Source organism: Numenius arquata, chromosome 2, assembly GCF_964106895.1.
Source record: "Numenius arquata chromosome 2, bNumArq3.hap1.1, whole genome shotgun sequence".
In the NCBI taxonomy this organism is placed as follows: domain Eukaryota; kingdom Metazoa; phylum Chordata; class Aves; order Charadriiformes; family Scolopacidae; genus Numenius; species Numenius arquata.
Genome location: NC_133577.1, coordinates 12,233,061 through 12,247,423, shown reverse-complemented (window position 1 = coordinate 12,247,423; position 14,363 = coordinate 12,233,061).

Here is a 14,363-nt window from a genome sequence, read left to right as displayed (position 1 = left end):
CATATTTCAGAGAAAAATTTTAAGGCCAAGTTAGGACCCCCTGCTTGAGAGGGTTGAAATGGCAACAGTGAAACCCCCTTCCAGCATTTGGCCTGAGGACAAGGCTGCTGCGCTACACATGTCACCCTGCACTGGGGGGTTAAGGCCAGAGTGTTTATGTGAAGTAAGGTAAATTCAAATATTTCCACAAGTGTGGTCATAATAATGGTTCCCTGCTCCGTGCACTTGAGTGTAATAAATACATACTCTTTCATGCTTGTGTATATGTAATATGTGCATGCAGCTTTTATGTCAAATCTTCAATATTTGCTTCCCAAGGAAACTTTTTAACTTAAACCTTTGAGTAATGACTGGGAAGAGCCAGACTGCTACATGCCAGCATAGGCTTGGCTGGACCAGACCCTGAAGACCTTTTTAAGTCAGCCCTACACTGGGTGATCTCCAGGTCCCTTCCAAGGCAAACTGTTCTGTGCACCTATGAACTGCAGTGCTTGTGGAAAGAGTTAGCGCTGGGGAAGCTCTAAGACCTGAAATACACATGCTATAGGGACCGTAAGAACTTTTCTTTGTGGAGTGCTAATAAAAAGAGAACGTATCAAATACAATTCATGCTCACTTTTATGCAATACACTAAATCAAGTTTTAAGTTATGACATTTTTAAAGCTGTTTCCCACTGAGCGATTCCCATCATGGTATTGCAACTCAATTACCATCAACATCTGGTCAAAGTTATATTCCTAATGCCAGAGAAGACTTCCAGCTTTTCAGGACCCAGCTTATTGGTTGCGCATATAGCACAGTGCCTGCATGTCTCCATCACATGTAATCAAATGGTGCAAAGAAATAGTAGAAAATGAGATGACCAGCAAGTGAAAGATGTCATCAATTTAAAAAAAGAAAAGACATCTAAAATATCTTCCAAGGGAAAGTTAACACTACAAGAGAAGACCCAGAGCCAATGCTTTAATTCACAGCCGGCATGCTGTTTCCCATCAATTCTTCCTCACAGTGTTGACTACCAATTCCCCAGAGAAGGAAGGAAGATCTTACGTTGTGCTCACGCCTGGCATCCCCTATAGCAGCTGCAGGGAATCAACAGGGTGGCAACAACTGCCGTGGAGCTGGGCAGGAGGCACCAGTCTCAGACTCCTGCATTTATGGCATCCCCTCTCACAGGTGCCTCCTCTGCCGTAGGTCACTGCAGAAGAAAACCTCACCTTCTGCTAAATTCAGACATCTCTATCCTATGACTGCATTTACTCAGCAACAAACAAACCACACACCAGCTTGGAAGCAGAAGAGTTACACCCGGTATGACCAAATGATTTAAACACGTCTGGGAGCTGTATAGACAACCTGCAATTATCAAACCCAGAATGCCACAAGCTGTTTAAAAGACAGATGGTCTGTTTTGAAAGTCCTCCAGAAAGGACCAACGGCATTGCCATCCCAACATCATGCTGGGGAAAAAAAAATATAGTAGCTGTGTGGAAAAAGGTTCCCTGAAGTACTACCTCTCTGCTGGTACTCTAGTTTTATCCCTTTAAGCTCTGACACAAGAAAAATAAATAAAATTTAAAAAAAAAAAAAAAAAACCACACCACAAACACAAAACCACCAAAACCTCACTCTCTCCCACTGAGAAGATCCCATCAGATACATTTGTGCATCTGTGAATGGATTCTTATCCCAAGCATCTCTAATGCCCAAGTCTCTCCACTGTTTGGAGGTAGGAACAAGCCAACAGGAGAATATGCTGTTTAATCCTGTATAAAGGGAGATGAAGTGAACCTACAGAGCCACATCCAAACATTTAGAGATACAAGCCTGGATGCACAAGAACAGTTTGGCTTGCATACTTGGGAAGACATATTTGGGGAGGACCTTTTCAGTTCATAATTCCCGTGAAATGGCAACGGTACCCAGCTGCAGGGGGAGACGGACGCTGGAAGAGCCATACCTTACTTAGTGCGTCTGAAATGGAAATGATCCAAGTAACCATTTACTCGTGTGCATAAACTTGAATCTTAAATTTAGCAGCATTTCACCTCTTGACCTTGAATTTCATATTGCCTTAACCAGCTTGACTTGAGCCTGAACAGCTACAGAAATGTTTACAGGCATTCCCTGCAGCAAGACTGAAGAAAGCCTTGCCTGGATCTTGAAACCAGTGTCTGGGGACCATTCAGATCCGATCGGCACTGGAACCAGTTTGACTGGAGCTTCCTTTACTGAGAACATTACTCAAATTCCACTGTCATGCTACAGCGCCGCGCCAAGTCCAGGGCTGGCCAAGGTGCCCTCCCCACAGCGTCCCACCCTACAAACAGGGCAAACCCTGCTCCCCACAGCCCACCACCAGGTGAAGACAGAGGATACTCAGTATGTGGAGAGGCATACATGGCAGATTTAAAAACAAAAAGCCACACCAAACTCTCCCACAATTTATAAAATTAAATGCTGGACTCAAAAAAAAAAAAAAATCAAGCCCATATTTCAAATTCTGCATGCTTTGTTTAAATGCTAGTGCCCAACAGGCACATAGATGACAACCAGAATTTATAACATACAGGTACCAATAGGAATTAGCTCGGCAGTTTTGTTTTGTTAAGCCCCATACGAGCTATTATCAGATTTACGCTCGGGTTTTTCTTCATGTCTAAGTAGAAACTGTGAAGTTGTGCCAGAAACGTAGCGGTTAAGCTGGCAGGTGGGGAGGGTAGACAGGAGGAAAACCCTGAGCATCCGTAGTTTGTTCACTAACGGTCAGCAAGGACCATCAGGATTTGTGTCCCGATACACTGGTTGTGAATATAAAGTCGAGGTTCGTATAACCACTGCACATATCCCTGCAATGTACTTAATGCATTAAGGAAACACCCATGAAACAACATTAGCAAGCTAAATATCACCTCGCTACTACAAAATTAATTGCTTTCCCTCTTCAGCCGGACAATATTTTAACAAGTATTGTATTTTACCTATTGTGCTTCATATTATAGTTACATAATTAAATGTTATACAATAGCTAATAAGTGGAACACGCTTATACATTCCCAAAAAAGACAAAAACATTTCAAAATGTATGTAAAGGAGACATTTTTCTAAGATCTGTTTGCGCCAAACACGGTTCTTGTTGAAATAAACAGAACTTGCAACACTAAAACTCCAGTTTTAACTGTACCCTCCACCTCCTCCTTTCGACACCTATGCAATGTTCCAGATCCATCCTCTAGTACGTTAAGAATAAAGGTGGCTCCAGATAAATTTAAAACAATTTTTTAAAGTTATTTTCAACACAAGTGAGGATTCCAGCATAGAGTCAACAGGTTAGAGGTCTGTATTTGTTCTAATAAAATTATTTTAGAATAATTTTAAATATTCACATACACCATTCATTCCGATCTGGTACAGATGCTGCCACTAAACACACAGTTTATGTAGAACCACTCAGGATGGAGAGGACCTCTGGAGGTCCAAGTCCCACCACATGCTCAAAATTTTTAATTGTTAGCAAGCAAAAGTTCTTCAAGTAAACTTGTACTTTTCACATACAGATTTAGGGACAAAGGCAGCAAAGCTGGGTCACACATTCTAAGGCCACTTACTACCTGTAAATGGGAAGGCTTGATCATTCTCATGAAGGCGTGCTGAAAAACCAAAGGCTTCCTGCAAAGATTTGAAGGCCAAAATCAACACGAGCAAATGACTCCACCACTCCCCTGGACCACAGAAGCACTACAGCTATTTCCCCACCACCTCTCAAAGGGACAACATTAAGACCACTGACCTGCTCAATCGTTTGACTGGGTTGCTGCAGTCCAAGCAACATCCTGCAGACTTCAAGAGCAATGACCTGGCCTCTTATTTCAAACCACCAGAAGGGAAAAACAAAAAGAAAAAGGTCCTAACACCTGGACGAGCCAGCTCTCACTCCACCCCCTGAGCCCTCAGGTGTTTTAGTTTTCTCTAGAACAACCGAGGTCTGGCAGGTGCAGGCATTTCTTACCCCCCATCAGGTTCTCACCCCTCCCCACAGCTCCCGAGGGTTTGCAAAGGGCTGATGAAAGGTCGATTTGCTCTTTGTTAAGATTCTCAGTACATCTCGTGCCACCGATTTATCCAAATGCTGACGCTTCAGTCCCAATCGGTGAGCCAGGAGGACACCTCAGACAGATCAGCAGCACCCCCTCTTTGTGCCTGGCCATACTTCTTCCCCCTGTGACAGTTCACATAATCGTTCAGCTCGGAGGCTGCAGCCACCCTGGGACGGAGGCACTGCTCCCCACTCCTCCTGCAGCCCCTTCCCCCCGGGGGTTAGCCCAGGACAAGGCTGGAGGGCAGAGCCCACCCCACACAAGGCAGGGGGCACTCGCTGGGTGCCCTGAGCTCATCTGTTCCCCACAGGGGTGAGGAAGGTGGTGGTGCCAGCTTTTTGCACTACCCTAGCATTGCTTCTCTCTGAAAATATAGTTCTTATTGTCAAATTTTTGCAATATCCTTTTTTGTTTTTTTCTAAAATATCTCAAACTCTCCCATTGCACAGAGCTTTCTTGTTTTTTTGCCAGAAGCCTTGGACTCACCTCGTTTGCTTGCTTGGTCTCCTCTTCCACAAATTTCCAGCCAGTCCAGGATTCAAGTCATACTTGCAATAAGCCTCTTATCTGAAATACTGCTTTCTCCTCATGGCTGTTGGTCCCACAGTTTTCCTTCTTCTCATCACACAGCATCTCCTCAGCCCACTGCTGCTTCCCCACACACACTTCCTGAGGGGAGCAGCCATTACCAGCCCAAAGCCATGAAACGATCTTACTACGCTGGTGCTGGAGCAGCCTGTGGTCACCAAAGTGTCCTGTAGCCCTGCCCGGCTGATCTGGAAGCCACCAGCATAGGATCAGACAGGAGGAGGAGGGATGGCATTGGGACTCCCGGCTGGCTTGAGGGGGCCAGATGTGGTTTGCGGGCTGCCAGCTGCAGGGCCGTGTGGTAAGATGAGCAGGAGCTGTGGTGGGACAGAGGTTTTGGTCTCCCAGCTGCTAGTCAGTGTTAGGGTGTTGGTTACCCTCACCATGGTGGAGGCAGCAAACTGCAGCCCCTCCACAACCTCCTCCTGCGAAAACAAAGGGATGAGTTTAAACCCCCACCTCCAGGTGCTTCAGCCCATGCAGACATTCCCACCTGAAGCAGGTGAGACAGCAGGTGTGGGAAGCACTCCATCGGCTGTCCCAATGCAGGGAAGCCAGTCGGAATAGCCGGTGCGTCTGGATCCTGCCTTCCAGCCAGCTCTGCCCACTCTGCCGGCTCGACCGCACATGCCCGGTCTTATCCTGAGGCTGACGGCTGTGCCACTGGGGAAATGCTTCGCGGGTGCCTGAGGAGATGGCTGGTACCTTGGGAGCCAGGATGGCATTTTTGGAATAGGTATCAGGCCTTAGAAAACTAACATCTGTCCTCAAAATAGCCTCACCTGGCATACAGGAGTTTATGAAGGTGTTCCCATAGGCAGGACCTACACACCGCCTGCCCGGTTTGCAAACACAGGGCTGTTATTTGGGTATCACTTGCAGCCTGTTGGATAAGCCAGCGGTGCCCGGTCACCAACCCGCAACAGGGATCGCTTGGGGCTGGCAAGCTCAGGAAAGGGAGCAAGGAGCAGGGGAGAAAACTGCAATTTACTTGGTTTTCCTCTGAAGCCGTTACCCCGCTGCCAGCTCCCTTGGCGTTCGGAAAGTGCCTGTGTTTAATCCCTGGTTTTATTCACTATGCAAAATACCTCGCCTTGAGAGTCTCATAATTTAATCTGCTTTGGATAATTACTACCGACCAGACTAATAGCTGGCAAAGGTCAAGTCATTGGTTATTCAGGGCAGGATTTCCCCAGGTTTACAAAAAAACTTCTACTTGACCTTTGACACGTCGGCTGCAGCACAGGGTTGTTCTCGCCACTGACGATCGCTGCCAGGTGGGTGTGTGTACATGTGCATCTCTATAGGCACACACACCACTTTCACATCTGTAAATGTGAACTGGAAATGGCCGTCTTACTCAAACCGATGTCGTACAATAGCACAGATCACCTCCAAAATAATGCTAAGTAAAATGTATATCCCTCCATGGCTCTTTGCTTACATTTGCATATATTAAATTATTCTAAGGCTTACCAAGTAGTAAAGGGAAGGGAGCTCATTAGCTTTATTTTTGTTCTTCCTCAAGAAAATTGATTTTATGTGACCATGATATTTTTGCTTGTTTGACCATCCTGTAATATTGAACCTGTCCCTAAACAGTTATTCTGTAAATTGGCAGACAAGCAAATTACTACAGATTTCATTAAAGCAGGGAGCCAGTGGGAGAGGAAGGTATGAAATGGAGACGGCAGGGAGAGACAAGATCCTTTTCATGGTGATAAAGAAATTTATAAGGAGCAAACTCTTCCCAATGCCACTTCTCACTGCGATACACTTTCATTACATGGAATATTTTAATTATCACATATTTCTGCTTGTAATTCAGTTGTTATATTTTAGAACCAGGAATCTTACTGACTTAAGTTTGTAAATCCATTGCAAGACAAGGTAATGTTCCTAAAATCCTAAATTGCTACAATCTCACATGTAAGGGCCTTTACTCAGCCCTGAAAATGGGTCACAACCCATGAACAGGAGATAATCCAGCTGGCCCTTCTGCATCTCACCGATAGATAATGCTCAAAACAGGGCAAACTGACTTCATTGATCGTTTTTCAACCTGTACAGACTGAGAGGCTGCAAAAATTTGGTTCAGAGGAGAGACTTAAGCTCAGGACTTCAAAGCTGCTCTGATACTTAAATCCCATCAACTTTATTTTTGAGAAAGTGGATGCAATAACAAGTAAAGTTCTCCATCAAAGTTGAAAAAACGTAAAGAAAAAGTCCCAGTTTCCAGCCATTCATTGCCCACGCTGGCAGGAGAAATGGAGGGCTTTTATTGCAAGGCCTTGGAGAGACGCTAAGAAACTACAGTTTCATGGACCAATAAAAAAAAATGAATCTTGGCATTATTTTTCATGTGACTATATTTTCCCCACACCCGGCAGGAGCCTGCCAAACCCCAGCCACAGAGGTGTGACCGCCTCACCTCTCCAGACCCACAACCCCACTCTGCTTTCCCCAGGACTCATTCCTCCCATGTTCCCCAGCTTCTTCCCCCACCTTGGGAGCGCTGGCCACTGGGACCTGCTTTACTAATCAGCGCTGATCGACAGTCTCAGCCTCTCACTCCTGGTCACTCACTTCTGCTTCATGGCCAGGAAAAGATGTTTCAGTGGTGCAACACAGCTACAGCAGGAAAGGAGTAAAATCGAAGGGGTAACGCACACGCTGAAGGTGTTATAGGAGTAAAATACCAAATAAATCACCCCTGTCCTATCTAAGGAAACAAGATTAGTAATTACAGTACCTTCCTTTGCAGGTGGGAGAGGATCCACCCATGCTTGTCCGCTCTGTGGTGCCTGGGAAAGCGAGGCTGACATTTTTGCTGGCTGGTCCCCGCTGTGTCCCACCGCCCTGGCCACGCATCCCCCCGCATCCCCCGCATGCCTGAAGCAATCAGGCTGCTCCAGGGACACGCGACCCTGCATCACCCACGGAGTCCTCATCCTGAGGAGGGAGTGCCTGGGCCAGATAGGACAGGAAAGGGCTTCTGATGTATAAGAGAATAATTTATAAACACCACTTCAGTCTGAACGTTTTAATCACGGAAATATGTGCAATTAGAAATCTTCTGCCCATGATCAATATGTGGATACTATTAGGGCATAATGCAATAGCTTCTTAGTGCTCTGGGTAAATGCTGCCTGGCATTTCAAGAGCTGAAGTGGAGAGAAACGCCTTGGCTGCCTCTTGTAAAAGGCTGAGAAGTTGTTTTTTTTTAATGAGAGGCAAGATTGGCTCTGCACTTGTGAGTGTGCAAATGTTTCCAGCTCTTAAGTGCATACTTGTGTCTTTAATTTAAACCATTCAAGATCTGTAGATGGTTCTATTTCTACAACAACAACAACAAAAAAATACCGTGCTATACACAAAGAAGAGTAGGAAAAGGCAGATGTATCGCACAACTTCAAGCTTGGAAAATACTGTTGGTGTTGCTTCTTCAGGTGTACTCTGTTGCCGTACATTGAGGTAGAGCACTGCCATTAGTTGCTCTGTTAAAAGGAGGACACACAGGAAGGAAAGTATTTTCATCTTAATTACTGTCCTGAGCTTTATTGCAGAACCATTTAGTGACTGTGAAAACTAGCTTGCCAAACACTTACTGTCCACAGACCTGAGGGACTGAGGAGACAGAAGAGCAAATAATTAGGCCCAGGGGATTTGCTGGAGGAGACAAAACGCATCTATTTCTACGTGGTGAAAGGGCCAATAATTTTACTGTCGTACTGGCTCACGTGTGACTTTTTTTCCCTTGGCCCTGAGAGTTGCTCCCTCACGCTACCCGTGAACTTTGGCGCTGTGTAAGGCTCAGTCTGGATGCCCACCTTTAGACTAGAAAGCTGATTAATAACACCAGGGCTGGGGCTTGACGAACAACTCATTTCCCATCAGTGCCTCCTCCAGCAGGTCTTGTTGCTTGGCACCTGGTCCCACCGCTACACCGAGTACACAGCTTAGCCCTTGCCTGCAGAAGAGCAGTGATGCCAGCAGGGTGGGTTTTACTCTTTAATTTAAATATAGTTATAATAGTCTATCTGTGCCTGGGGACTGCAGAGCCACACAGGAGGAGCTGGGGATGAGGCTGGAGCTTTCATTCTTTGTCCCATGAGCAGCACGTACAAAGCAACGTCAGGCGGAGATGTGGCTTATTTCAGTTGCCTGCTGAAATTGCTGGGAGCAAGAGAAATTTGTAAATCACCTTCTTATGGTTTGGTGAGTGCTCGTTAGACAACAGTTTAAGAGATGAGAGAAAAATTAAAACAATGACACAAAATTTGCAAAATTCTTCAGCAGACGTGGGGCTCTTACTTTGTACCCAATACTGTGCAGTGGGGAAGAGCTAGAGGGTACACCTGCAGCGTGATGTGCACTGTCGTCAGCGGAAGCAGAGGCATTCAGCATTACAGAAGTTTCCACATCTGATTTTTCAGTTCAAAAAACAATCAGTTAAGCAGTACTTCTGGTTGGTTCAAAACCATTTAAAATATTATTAATGATTTAAAATGTTCTGGCAAATTAAAAAATGCGAGTGTAAATCTGGAAAATTTGAAATGAAGCATTTTCTTAAACATTTTAAATAAAAATTAGCACATTTCAAAACCATACTGTATTGGATAAAAACACAGTCATATTTCAGCATTGAAAAATACTGAAAGGCAAAGGTAAATTGGAGTTTTGGCTGCCATTTTCAGAATGTGATAAAAATATTAAAGGGTAAATTTTATGTATCTTTTCCCTACTCGCCTAGTCTCTGTAAGAAAAGCTGACTTGAATACACCCTGGATGCTATCTATAATCTTTTACTGCTGCCTCTGAATCACCTATAGCCTGATTCCACGTCTATTGATCCGTTATGAGCCCTTCCCCCGACACCCGCCCAGCCCTACTGGGAGCAGGGGAAGAAAAGAAGGTGGGAGGTGCTTAGAGATAAAATCAAAGGCAAGGTTACCAGGAATGAAGTCTTTTGTTTGAACGTAGAGATTGTTGGCATCAATCTATATGGCGACAACTCATCGTCTTTCATCCCTCTGTTTAGGTTGTGACTCAAACTCCTTTTGAGTTCTTGATCAGTGCTTTGATAAAGTGTATAGACTTGATAAAAGACTTAATGTCGATTTTAGCCTATTGAACCAATGCTCTAGGATAAGATAAAAAGATATTGTTGCTGAAAGATGGGAGTGATCCCTTCCCAACAGATACCTCAGTCACCACTGGTAGGTACAAGGTCTTCATTATCAGAGGCTCGTGAGAAACATTCATGCTTCCGCAGGCAATATCGAAAATTCGAAGAGTTTTGATTTAGAGAAAATGTTTGACTCGAGCAAAAGCATGTGTCAGAGAAGAAAAAACCTTTCAGAATATTGTTTTTTTAAGATGAAAAATGGAAATAAATAGATCTGCAAATGTTCATTTCAGAGCAGGGGGAGGATTTATTTTCCCAGCTTTTTATAATTTCCATGGGATAAATGATAGGAAATGGTTGGATTTGTATCACTTTTTGAATACTTTATGAACATTTTACTGCCTGACATTAATGGACAAATAATTTAATGAGATAGAGATGAAACTAAAATCCACAATGAAGCCAAGTTTTCTATTAGGGCTTAAGCACTTTGATTTTAATTTTTTCATCAAAACCAGGGAAGACTAAAAACTTCAGAGTGTTGCAAAACCCAATCCTTTTCCTCAGAAAAGGCAAGACAAGGGTTCCCATCAACAGCTGTATGCAGCATGACATGGGGACAAGGGCAGCTCTTTGGAGGGACACGGCTCAGGACAGTGACTCCAAGTGACTAAATTCTGCTGCATTGCCACCTCCAGACACCCAGTGATCCCTTGACACAGGCAACACAAAAAAAAGGCTAAGCATTTTTTGCTAAGCTTTGCAGGCTGGGGAAGGGTCCCGGTGCAGAACTGTTCTGCCTTCTCTACATGCTCAGAATTTATAAAAAGAAAAATCAAGCATATTGTCCTTCCCCCTGCCACGCTTGTTGAGATCTTACCCCCAGCCAAATCAATACCGAAACTCCTGCTGCTCTCAGGGGAGGCAGGATTTCACTCAGAAATGTTATATGAACTTCAATTCAAGAGCATGTCCCGGTGTCTCCTGAAGCACTGCAGTTCACTGATCAGAAGTACAGAAAAATTTGAAAAAAGCATTTCTTGGGTGGTTTAATGAATGCGATCCACCTATTCTGCTCTTCAGTTCTTCAGCTACAGAAGGGTTTTTTCCCTTGTTATGTCAATAGCTGCTGGCTGTAACGCTTCTGCTTTCTGTCAGGAAAATATCCACTCTTTGAATCTACAAGTTTCCACTATTTATAGCCCTTAAAAGTCCTTTACTAACTGCTTGTTTCGTAAGTAATGCCGTCATATGAAGCCTAATTTGCTGAGTATGATGTTTCCTTTCCTTTGTCCTATTGAATTACAAGCAATTATGGCTTTAGTCTAACGTAATCTGAAACAATGGTCACATAATTATTTACCCAATGAGCTGCACTAACGCTGTGTGAGCTGTATCTGCAGTATGAAAGCCGAGGTTTAGATCAGTCTGGGGCTGAGGTTTAGATCGGTCTGGGGCTTCCTAAAACACAGGTAAAAGAAAGGCACTAAAGGGTCATGAATAAGCAAATTTAAAGGTCACCATTTTGATATGTAACTGAAAAAAAACCCTAAAGGGAGGCTGCCCAGAGAGGTGGTGGAGTCTCCATCTCTGGAGACATTCAAAACCCACCTGGACACGTTCCTGTGCAACCCGCATGAGGTGGACCTGCTCTGACAGGGGGGTTGGACGAGATGATCTCCAGAGGTCCCTTCCAACCCTGTATCATTCTGTGATTTTGTGGGATCATGAAAAAAGTAAGCCAATGGGAGTACAAAATGAGTAAGCCAAACCTTTAGCTCATGTCAAGTGGTACCTCTTCATTCTTGCCTAATATTTCAAAAATATTTCCTTAGGAAGTTCCCAAGAATATGAAATAAAATGCTTGAAATCGTTCTGAACAAGGGGCTCCAAAAATCTGATAATACAACTGAAATACCACTTGGTTTTCCAATCACTGAGTAGGAAAAAAGATAATTGCATGATTATTTTTGATCACAGTAAATATCCTGAGTGAACACTCACTCAGCATTATTCTCTCTCTTTTTTCCCCCACCCATTTCTTTACTGACACTAAATACTGTTCAGAACAATGTAAGGAAGGAGGCAGCTATACGGGACCTGCGGCCGCAGCATCTTTTGGAGCTGGCCTAGGACCTGAGGTGGTACGGAGCCTCCACAAGACCCAAAGAGCTTGGCAGGCTGCTAATGGAGCCACTGCTTAATTTGTTATATCCTGGGGGATGGAACTATTTTTTATTTTGAAACTAGCAAACATTTTAGCTTAATTTCCTCTGACACAGTGATAGCCCATACTGTAGTGCTGGCAAGCTTCTAAAGGCCTAGAAAGTTGGCTGAGTATATGAAATTTTAGATAACCATGCAAACCCCTTCTGAAAGCAGAGGGCTCTAAGCACTTTCTAGTTTTTCTTTATGCCAAAAGTATCATATGAGCAACCTTTCACATTGTGTCTGGGCCAAATTTCCAAAGTGCAAAGACTCCCAAATAAATGAAGACAGTTAAATGTTAGTGTTTGGAGCCTTTTTGCAAGGTTTGGTAATGATTTAGGATTTATTACCCATTCAATCTGCCCTATTCAGGTAACAGAGAGCAAACTGCTGCAGGGGAAGGAAAAACGTATTTAAAGGGAAGATGTCTCAGCTGACTCTCTGGACAGAAGGGAATTAGTCTTACAAATGCTTGTTCCCCTTTCGCACTGATAACTAGTCTGATACTCGAGTGAAGGTTGCAGACTTGAGTTCTGCAGGGCTGAAATAACTCGCTTCCTCGGCAAGACGTGCCAAGCAGGCCAACTGCGAAAGGACAAACAATTTGTTTCATGGGAGCTTTCATCGGTTTGCCAGGCTGCCTGACCTCCAAACATGCCGAGATGCTACAGTATCATTTAAATTGGAAAAGAATGTCTCCGTGTTACTGTTGACGAGATTCACAAGGGTCCCGTTATAGCTGCGCAGTGTGTGCACAATGTTAAAAAAAACCCCATATATAAAATAGCACAGTCTAACTTGAGGACCCATTGTGGTCAATCAAATTAGCCCAGTGTTTCAAGATAAAACAAAGTACATGCCCATATGACTAATTATTACAGTCCATAAGGAACAATGTGGGTTCAAAAATCAAATTGCTTAAGATTAAGACCTTGCTGGTGCCAATAGCTGTGTGGAAGCAGGAGCAGTGGCACGCAGAAGAGAAGCGAGAGAAAGTTATCACCCCTTCCAGCTCTACTTCTCCACAGCCCTCCAAATAGAAGCAATGTTTTTGCCGTGTTAAATTTAACCTAAATCATGCTCTTCCCCAGCCGCAGGGACACGTGTACCCACCTGGGACGGTGGGTGGAGGCAGGGACAGAGCAGGCAGGGGCCAGGCTGTGCCGATGCCGTGCTGCCGGGGCTGCCCATCAGCTCCACATCTGGAAGCATGGCCTGACCCGTGGTGGTGGGCAGGGTGGTTGGGCAAGCCAACAGCTTGCTCCTGCTGGAAAGAGTGGTCCTGCCTCCTTCTTCTCCTTCCCCACCCCTCATCACACGGAGTCTCCCCTTTTCTCTCACTTCATCTCTTGCTGCAGACTGTCTGGTGCACTTGGCATAAGCCAGTGCTATCCAGTCAGCCAGAAGAAAGAAAAGGTATTTTTTGTTTTTTTTTTCCCCAAGGTCAGCTTTCTGTGGGATGGTGAGATAAATCTCACCCCTGTAGCGAGCTCCTGCCCTAAGAAGGTTTGGAATACGTCCATTTTCATCCAGTGCCATCCTTTACGTTTTAACTGCTGCCGACTGGGTGACTAACTTCGTTTTCACACAACTACCATGGCACTGAATGAGATTTGTGCACTAAAATCTTTCTTTGTGGCTCTCCTTTTATTTCTCTTTCCACTTAAATACTGCTAACTAATCCTAGTGATGCTACTGTTTTTTAACACGAACTCTGAAGTCATAAGAAAAGCCAGGTTTGCAGGGCAGGTATCTTTTTACCCCATCAGTTGCAGCACCTGGAAATGAAAGGACTCTCAGCCCAGGAATTTGGTGTCTTCCTCAGCTGTATCAGCTGGAAAAACAAACCTCGCTCCTGACTGAGGCACCTCAGGTACACACTGTCCAGGGCAAAAGCTATCACTTGGTTTTACAGGCTGCGAAGTATCTAACATTTCCCATGGAATGGGCTGGCAAGATCCCTGCTTTTCTGGCAAGACACAAAGGAAGGAAGGACCTTTCTTCTGATGACAGTTAATCAGTATTGATCACTGGGATTTTACGTGAAGAAGCATGGGCAGGGAAGGAGGGGGACAAAGCACAGGGCAGCACTCACACTCTGGCTCAAAACAGAAAGAAATGGGTAGAGTTTCCCCCTCTGTTTCTCTCCAGGATAACTGAGGTCTGCTATCAACCTGAGGGTCTGTTCCACTTTGCCCCAACATCAGGAGGAAAGGCAGGACAGGACCTGGCAGTAGGCAGCAGCTCCGTCTCGTGCTGTACTTGGGCTTTAGGTGCCAGCCCCAGTGAGCTTTAATGCTCTACACATCCACAGGACCATACTCACCCTTCAAGCAGAGAA